This window comes from Trichechus manatus, unplaced genomic scaffold (assembly GCF_000243295.1).
Source record: "Trichechus manatus latirostris isolate Lorelei unplaced genomic scaffold, TriManLat1.0 scaffold00010, whole genome shotgun sequence".
Taxonomy (NCBI): Eukaryota; Metazoa; Chordata; class Mammalia; order Sirenia; family Trichechidae; genus Trichechus; species Trichechus manatus.
The window spans coordinates 10,184,318-10,193,762 of NW_004443946.1; the positions used below are offsets into that span (position 1 = coordinate 10,184,318).

General features: G+C 40.5%; 1 non-coding gene across 1 annotated transcript; it reads right to left on the reverse strand.

The window, feature by feature from the left end:
- Positions 1 to 5,197: 5,197 nt before the first annotated feature.
- Positions 5,198 to 5,270, reverse strand: TRNAK-CUU (transfer RNA lysine (anticodon CUU)). The gene has a single exon. It is a non-coding gene; the product is annotated as a tRNA-Lys (tRNA).
- Between the last annotated feature and the right edge of the window lie 4,175 nt (positions 5,271 to 9,445).

Sequence of the window (9,445 nt, forward strand, 5' to 3'; positions counted from 1 at the left end):
CCAGTAAATAAAACAAAGTTCAGTTTTGCTGTCCAGCTTCCTAATATATTCTGATGTCCTCTAGAGGTCCCTGGGTGCCTCAAACGATTTGCACTTGGCCACCAGTCTAAGAGTTGGTGGTTTGAATTCACCTAGTGGCACTGCTGAAGAAAGGCCTGGTAATCTGCTTTCATAAAGGTTACAGCCAAGGAAACCCTATGGGGAAGTTCTATTCTGTAACACATGGGGTTGCCATGAGTCAACATTGACTGGACAGCAACAGGTTTATTTATTTTTTTGGCAGAGGGGTAATGTCCTCTGGCCTACCACACCTTTACAGTACTGTTTCTCACAAAGTAGTGATCTTTCCCATAAGCACATTATCTAAGTACGTGGTAACTTTTACCTTGTAATCGTTTCTAGGTAGGTTTTATCCTTTTTGCTAGATTATAAGGTCCATAGGAGCAAGGCCTTTCTAATTCTCAGTGTTGAAATCTCCTAGTAGAATTGCTAGGGTTGTCAGTTGATTACCTCTTTTTGCAGAGGTCGCTATAGAGTTGCTATGAGTAGGAATCGACTTGGTGGCAGTGGGGTTGGGTTTTTTTTGCAGAAAAATAAATTTTCTACTTTGTAGTCATATTGACCCTGTCTTTTACTGAATTTGGATTATTTATGAGAAGTTTTCCCATCACTGAATAATATCAAAAACAAGATCTTTGACTTAAATAGAGCTTTATAGCTAGGTGTAAAGTGGCAGGTATAGACATCTAGTGGCTGAAGTTAAGGAATGTAAACCAAAAACCAAACTTGCTGCCGTCAAGTCAATTCTGTCCCATAGTGACCCTATGGAAACCCTATGGGGCAGTTCTACTCTGTCCTATAGGGTTGTTATGAGTAAGGAATGTAGCCCTCCTTAACTCACTAGTTGAACACATTTCTTGAACATCTATCAGGTACTAATTTAGGTGTTTGAGATGCAACAGTAAACAAAACAGACAAAAATCCCTGCCTTTGTGGGGCCTACATTCCAAGGAAGTGGGAAGAGGTGGGGGGACAGGTAATAGTGCATTATGTAATAAGATGATATTGCTATGAATAGGAGCCCAGGTGGTGCAATGGTTAAACGCTTCCCTGCTAACCAGAAGGTCGGTAGTTTGAACACACCTGCTGCTCTGCAGGAAAAAGATGTGACAGTGTGCTCAGGTAAAGAAACCCTATGGGGTAGGTCTGCTCTGTCCTGTAGGATTGCTATGAGTCAGAATCTGCTAGATGGCAACAGGTTTTATTTTTTTATGTCTTATGGAAAAAATAGGGTAAGGTGGATGGTGAGGCAGTTGCCAGTTAGGGTGGCCAGAGTTGAGCTGATTAAGAAAGTGACTTGAACAAAGACAAATTAAGTGACTGAGGTAGCCGTGTAGAGATCTAGGAGGAAAAGTAATTCAGGAAGAAAAAACAGCCAGGGCAAGAGCCCTAAGAAAGAGTACTCCTGGCATGTTCCAGGATCACAAGGAGGTCTGTTTGGCTGGTGTGGAGTGGGCAAGAAGAAAAGTAATAGGAGATGAAGTCAGAGATGGCAGAGGGGTGGGCACATCTTGGTATAAGGACATCTGCTTTTACCCAATAAAATGGGGTACCTTTGGAGGGTTTTGAGCAGAGTAATGGCAAGATTGACTTGTTTCAAATGGATTATTTTTGATACTGTACTGGAGTTTAAGGTGACAGGCTGAAAAAGATCAGTTAAGAGACTGTGACAGTAATTCAGGTGAGAAGGAAAGGTTTAAACCAGGGTGATAGCAGAGAAGTCTTGATTCCAGATATATCTTGAAGGTAGATCAACAGGATTTAATGATAGATTTGATGTGGGTGTTTTGGTTATCTGTTGCTGTGTAACAAACTATCAAAAATCTTAGTGTCTTAAAAGTTTTATTTGCTTGATTCTGTGAGTCAGGAATTCAAGCAAGGTCCAGCTGGGCAGTTCTCCATGTGGCGTTAGCTGAGAACATTCACTCGCCAGTGTTCAGTTGGTATGTTGGGATGAAAGATAGCTTTCTTAAAAGTCTGGTGTCTCAGTGCTCTTCATATGGCCTCTCTCCATGTGACTATCTTAGGCACCCTCACAGTATGGCAGCCTCAGGGTACTCAAACTTATTACTTCGCAACTTGCATCCAAGCCACGATATGTAAACACTGAAGATACTACTTGCAGCAGGCTTTCTAATGTCTCACTGGGACAAATTAGTCATGTGGCCAAGAGAGTCAGTATGGGAGGAGACTATTGGAGGTCACTCTTAATAGTAGTGGGAGAGAAACCCGTTGCCATCGAGTCGATTCCGACTCATAGTCGAGACTCAAAGTGACCCTGTAGGACAGTGTAGAACTGCCCCATAGGGTTTCTAAGGAGCGCCTGGTAGATTTGAACTGCCGATCTTGTGGTTAGCAGCTGAACTCTTAACCATTACGCCACCAGGGTTTCCAGTGGGAGAGAAAGGGCAGTCAACAATGTAGCCAAGGTTGTTTACTCAACTGCTAACAGATAGGTCCATGGTTCAAACCCACCAGAAAGATGTGGCAGTCTGCTCCCATAAAGATTACAGCCTTGGAAACCCTATGGGGCAGTTTTTACTCTGTCCTATAGGGTTTTTATATGAGTCAGAATCGACTTGACAGCACACAACAAGCAAGTAACTAGAAAGGTGGTGTTAGCATCAACTGAAAAAAGGAAAACTGCAGGTGAAACAATTTTGGGGGCAAAGATCAAGGTTACATTTTGTACATGTTAAATTTGAGACAGCTACTAGACATCCAAATGTATGTATGTCTGGGGTTTAAGAAAGAAATCAGGGCTGTAAATATAAAGTTGGGAATCATCAGCAAATAGCTGGTATTTAAAGCCATGAGATCACCAAATGTGTGAATGGAGCTGCGAAGAGGACCAAGGATCCAGCCCTGGAGCATTCCAAAGTTTAAGAGGTAGGAGAGAAAAAGAGGAACCAGTGAGATAGGCAGAAATCAAGAGAGCATTAGTATCCTGGAAGCCAAGGGAAGAAGTGTATCCCGGAGGGAGTAATCAAATTTGTAACAAATTTATGTTAGGTCAAGTAGATTAGGACTGGGAATTGGAAATTAGATTTAGTAATGTGGAGATGATAACCCAGTTGCTGTAGAGTCGATTCCGACTCAGAAACCCTATAGAACAGAGTAGAACTGCCCCATAGGGTTTCCAAGGAGCTGCTGGTGGATTCGAACTGCCGACCTTTCCTTTTGTTTAGCAGTCCTAGCTCGCCACGGCTCTTAACCACCGCGCCACTATGAGCAGTTTCAGTAGACTAGTTGTGGGATAGAATGAAATCCTGATTAGGTTGAGAAAGAAACAGCCCCTGACATCCTGGTAATAATCTGGCACAACTAAACCATCATTTTCTCCTGCTTCTTACAGAACATCTACTTCAAATAAGGTCTCAGTGCAGCACAAAAGAACAAACTCCCCTCTCTTGCTAAATGAGTGGCTTTGTTTACCAATTTCATCTTTACTCTACCCTCCCTGTACGTAAAATTTATTAAGATCATAGAATTTCCCCCACTTTTTGAGAGTGCCCAATCCAGAAAGAGCCCCCGATTTCTTAAGCCCTCCCCAAAATGACCCAACAAAAGTCCAAATCCTATAACAGGTTCTTTCTAATACCCTCTTATTACTGAGGCACCCCATGATTCCTCAGCTTGTGCTCTTCCTCCCAGCATTGAGCACTAAATTTAACTACAGGTGTTTCTTTGATCTTTGACTGAAGGGCATTTGCAGGATTAAAAGATGGGGTGAGAGGAATGGTGAGTGCAGGAAACTGGGTGAAGACGTCTGCTCCAAAGGAGAGCAGAGGAATAGAATAATAGCCTGCGGGGAAACTGTGTCAAGGTTTTAAGATAGAGAAATAACAGCATGTTTGTATGCTGAAGGGAAATATCAAAAACCAAAACCATTGGCATGGAGTCGGACTCACAGCGACCCTATAAGGGCAGGGTGGAACTGCCCCGTAGGGTTTCCAAGGAGGTGGTTTCGAACTGTTGACCTTTATGTTTAGCAGCAAAACGCTTAACCTCTGCACCGCCAGGGCTCGAACCGAAAAAAAAAGGAGAAAAATTGATTGTGTGGTAGGGGAAGAGTTGGTGGATAACATTCAGAAGATATAGGATCTAGTGCTTTATGTAAGGTTGGCTTCAGGTAGGAACATGGATCGTTCACTTACGGGGTCCCCTGCATGAGAACCTGGAACGTGCTTAGATGTGGTGGTGCGAGTGTGTGGGTGTTCTCTGATTACTTAAGAGTTCTCAGTGAAGGAGGAAGAAGACGGAAACACACCGCCTCCTTCAAATAACTAATTGCCCATCCTACTTCTCGTATCTCAGTTCTTTCGCGCTTTTTTCTCAGAGCCTCGTCTTCACCAGAATATTGATTTCCCAATATCCAGCCAATTAATGGATAAAATGCATCCCTAGTGGCGCAGTGGTTAAGAGCTCAGGCTGCTAACCAAAAGGTCGGCAGTTGGAATCCACCAGCCGCTCCTTGGATACCCTCGGGGGCAGTTGTACCCTGTCCCGTAAGGGCGCTATGAATCGGAATCGACTCCACAGCAGCGGTTTTTTTTTTTTTTTTTAATAGATATAGTCTCAAGAACAACTGAAGAAAATTTTGATATATGCAATAGTTGTATAAATCTGACTACAAAAAGAACTATTTATCATTGTGTATTCTCATGGGGATTTGTTTTCCCCCAGGACAGGCCCTGTACTGACAGGTAAAAAAAGGAAAATAAACAGGGGGATAAATTGGTTCTTAAGAGTCCTCCGGCGCCCCCAACTGCCTTTACATCGGTTCTCTAAGTTTTCGAAAAGCAGCCAAAATGGGGGCTCAGAATTTTGTTCTTATACAAGCAAATATACACGCATGCATAGTAACACCGAATGCCAATCTCAGCCTTAAACAGTGGTCTTTTAGTTTCCTCTGTGCTAGACTGGGAGGTTGGGATGATCGGCGAAATGAAAAGGAAAGGGGATCGTGTGCTTTCAAGTGCGCAAGCGCAACTTTCGACGTTTTTGGTCTGCAATATTTTCTTCCAGAGATCTGGTTAATATTGAGAGTATTTAAATTAATTTGATTTAAAGAACTCGTCTTAGTTAAGACTTCAAGATATTTGGGAAAAATAACATGCCATAATCAAAAACCTTGCGCCCAACGTGGGGCTCGAACCCACGACCCTGGGATTAAGAGTCCCATGCTCTACCGACTGAGCTAGCCGGGCACTTCAGTGATGAAGGTTTTTTTTCTCTCCTTTCATAGAAACTAGATTTGTTCTGTTATTCCCATTCTCTAAATATATGCATTATACTGCTAATTCTGTATTTCAGAAGTATTTTGTTAGGTTTTAGAATATTTATTTACTGTGCTTTAGCAGATTTAAGAATTTTTACGAACTAGTGTATACCCTGAGTTCACTGAAAGTTTATGCAAGTTATTACTGGGTCATTGTATCTTTTTTCTGAAATTTTTTTTTAAATATCTGCTGCTCAATGTATTATATTCTTTACATCAAGACGTATGAAGGCTGTCCAACACCCATCAAATGGCTTATTGGATTCCTACAGTTTTGGGCTCAGCATTAAAAAAAAAAAAAGGTCCAACCTCTAAGAGGTCAGTTACACTAAAGGACAACCAAGCATAGTTACTTTCCTTTAGCACGGTTGGGTCCAGGAAAGCTAAATGGAAAAAAGGGGGTTCTGATTCAATTAAAATAAAGGCTTTGTGGGGTAAATGCCTGATAGTCGAGCAATAGCAGCTTCAGGGGTTGTTATTACCATCCTGCTGAAATGACAGAAGCTGGAAAGAACCACTAAAATCTTAAGGTAAAGAATGTAAATTCTAAGAGGAAAAGTGCAGAAGCTGATTTTGACCATATTATGACAAACTGAGATTATGGAATGATATCCTATGCATACTGAGGAACCTCTCTAGATGAGGAATTCTGCAAATTTCTGTAGTTGAGCTGGGAGGGGTTTCCAACCTACTTCTCAGAACTGCAACTTAAAACCTAAACCTGAGGCTATCAAAGGATTTTTAGGATATGAGTTGTAATCCACTCGATGGCACCTAACAACAAACACTACCATTCTTAAAATACAATATTTAAAAGCTAAACACGTTGGGCATCACATTTCCTGAAGTAATCAATTTTAAAAAAGAAAAAAATAATAACATGTCATAAAATAATGTTATATGTTTAAATTCCTCAAAGTGCAAATGAAATTTAAGCAGAATATTTAAATTTTTTAAGTTTAAAATATTATTATAATTACTTCTAACAAATTTTTCTTGCAATTGCAAACTCTGGTTTATTTGTGATTATTTTATAACTTGGCAAATGTAACTAGAAACTGAATTTAATTATATTTATTTGCATATTCAACACATTTATTAAATATTCACCAAGTGCAAGGCATTGTGTTAGGTATTCTCGTGTATAGGAGAATAAAATAGTCCCTGATAACATCAATAAGCTTACCACCCTATAAAAAAGATACATGTAAATTATATACTGGTTTTGTATGCTTGCTTATTAGGTACTGCCTACTTCCAAAAATACTTCGGAGCAGCTTAATTAAAACCAACCAACCAACACCTACACCTTTTAAGTCTTCTGATGAATCACGCAACTAATCACGAACCTGAGGCAATTCAATAAGTTCTTCCAAAGACACAATCCAGCTCACAACTAGGCAGTTCAGCCAACAATGAGTTCAGAAAGAGCCCCAATTTCCTAATTATTAATGAATATAAGGTAGGCACTTGGTACTCAGTGTTTATCACACACAAGTAGTTAATTAAAAGTTTAACTGGACCCCTAAACAAGTTTGGAGTACTTGCAGTTTACCTTGAGGATACACCCTCCTATGACTACAACTTTCTGCGTTCTTCAGCACTGTTTTGGCCTGTTGTTGTTAAGTGCCCTGGAGTTGATTTTGACTCATAGCAGCCCCATGTGACAGAGTAGAACTGCCTGATAGGGTTTTCTAGGCTGTCATCTTTATGAGAGCAGATCACCAGGTCTTTCTTCTGTGGAGCTCTGGGTGAGTCTAAATCAGGACCGCTCCTGAAAGAACTACAACGAGAAAGTTTCAGTGAGTGTGGGGCAAAGTAAGTGACTGGTCTTCCAAGTTAATTCATATCCTTTATTCATTTGTTCAAGAATAAAACTTAACCATGTGATTATAATGCTCCTTACCAAAAGAGTTCATTAGCAGGAAAAAACAATTGAAATTCCTCTTTTCCTTTTACATCCGATTCTTCAGCAAGCCCTGAATAGATGTAGATATAAACCCAAACCAAACCAAATCCATTGCCGTCGAGTCGAATTCAGACTCATAACAACCCTGTAAGACAAAGTAGAACTGCCCCATAGGGTTTCCAAAGGATCTTTATGGAAGCCGACTGACGCATCTTTCTTCCCCAGAGCAGCTAGTGGGCTCCAACTGCCAACGTTTTGGTTAGCAGGCGAGTGCTTGATCACTGTGCCACCAGGGCTCCTAGATGCCTCTAAAATCCACCCACATATTTCCATATCCACTGCCACAACTATAGTCCAAATCATCCCCCATTACTGTTTGCCCACGACTGCACTAGCTTCTCAACTAGTCTCCTTAATTCTATTTTTTCCCTTAGTTATTATCCACACAGCAGCAAGAGATCATCTAAAAATTTAAATCACATCATATAATTTTCTGCTTAAAAACTGTTTTGATGACCTCACAGTTAAAAGCCAATAATAAATGTGGAATAATGAAATTAGAAAATCACCACTTGGCACCATCGTTATAACTGACATAGATGAGAATTATCACTAGGTACTCTAATTAGTGGGTGAAAGTTTGAGGAGTAGCAGGATATTCACATAGTCTGAAGGTATTTCCTCACAAGATATTTATTACAGAAGGAAAAATAGTAACTTTATAATGGCGAAACCTTAAGCTAGTGATCAAAGTTAACATCACTAGTAATGGAACAAACTGACATCATGTGCCTCCTAATTATAATATTCTGAGGTAAGGTGACTTCTGTGGTATTGCCTGCCAAAAATGCATCACCTGAATCTAATGAGAAAGCATCAGACAAGCCCAAACTGAGGAATACTTTACAAAATAAATGGCTTGTATTTTTTTTTAAAAAGTCAATATCACCCAACGTAAGGAAATACTAAGGAATTCTTTTCCAAAAGATTAAAGGAGACTAGAGACATGACAGCTGAATGCAACGTGTGGTATCTTGGATTTGCTTCTGCTCTGAACAGTATTATTGAGAGAATTGCCAAAATTTGAATAATGTCTGTAGACTGGATAACAGTATCATTAACTTTCTGATTATCATAATTGTACTGTGGTCACGTAGGATAATGTCCTTGTTTTTTAGTTTTGGAAATACGCACTGAAGTATTCAGAGGTTAAAAAAAAAATGCTGATAGCCTCCCACTTAGTGTCAGATTAAAATCCAAGCTACTACATAATCTGGTCCCGTGTCCATCACTTCCTGCCACTCTCCCCATTTAATCACCATGCCAAGGCACACTGACCCGACTTCCTAGAACAAGCCAAGTTCTCTTCTGCACTTGCTGTTCCATGAACCCCTCTTAGCGTTTTCTCACCCCGGTTTCAGTTTAATTATCACTCATTCAAAGTCATTCCTTAAGCACCAGTCCTACTTAAATTTGCACCTCCATTATCTATCCAAGCACTCTTCTCCCTTAAGATTTATCTACCACAAGGTACAATTATTTTGCCTATTTGCGCTTTATTGCCTAGTTCCTCCCCTGACTGTAAACTCCATGAGGGATAGAGAGTATGTCACGTTCCTTCTTGTATCACCAGAGTACTTGGAACATAGTAGCGCTCAATAAATCTCTTGAATTAGTCTTATCCTTAATACTATTATAGTCATAGAGAACATTAATGCTTTTGTAAAATTCCAACCTGAGCGCAATGATACAAATTAACGTACAATTTCCTTCTCAAGGGCCTGAAAACACGTGCGTGAAGGGGATAGATACCGTTAACCGACTCGGTCAGAACCAGGACGCCAAGAACGGGGTGTTACCTCTCTACCACTCTTCGTGCTTCTCGGGTCTTTTTTAAGAGTATACGAACATCTCTCCTTTTTGCTTCAAGAAAGAATACGGTAAAGAGAGAGAATATCAGAGATAATTACTGCAGAAAGGAATGAAGCACCTTCTTAAGCAACTTAATGACTGCAAGTTGCCGAACGACCCAGGATCCAAACTAAGAAAGCACGAACACTTAACCTCTTCTAACCCCACCTCCACTGCTTCCCATACATTTGCGCCGCCAGCTACGATTATCCCCTCCTTTTCCATAATCCTCTACGTTCCACGGGCTAAAGAAGGGGGGGAACCATTTATAGAGAGAAAGTGAT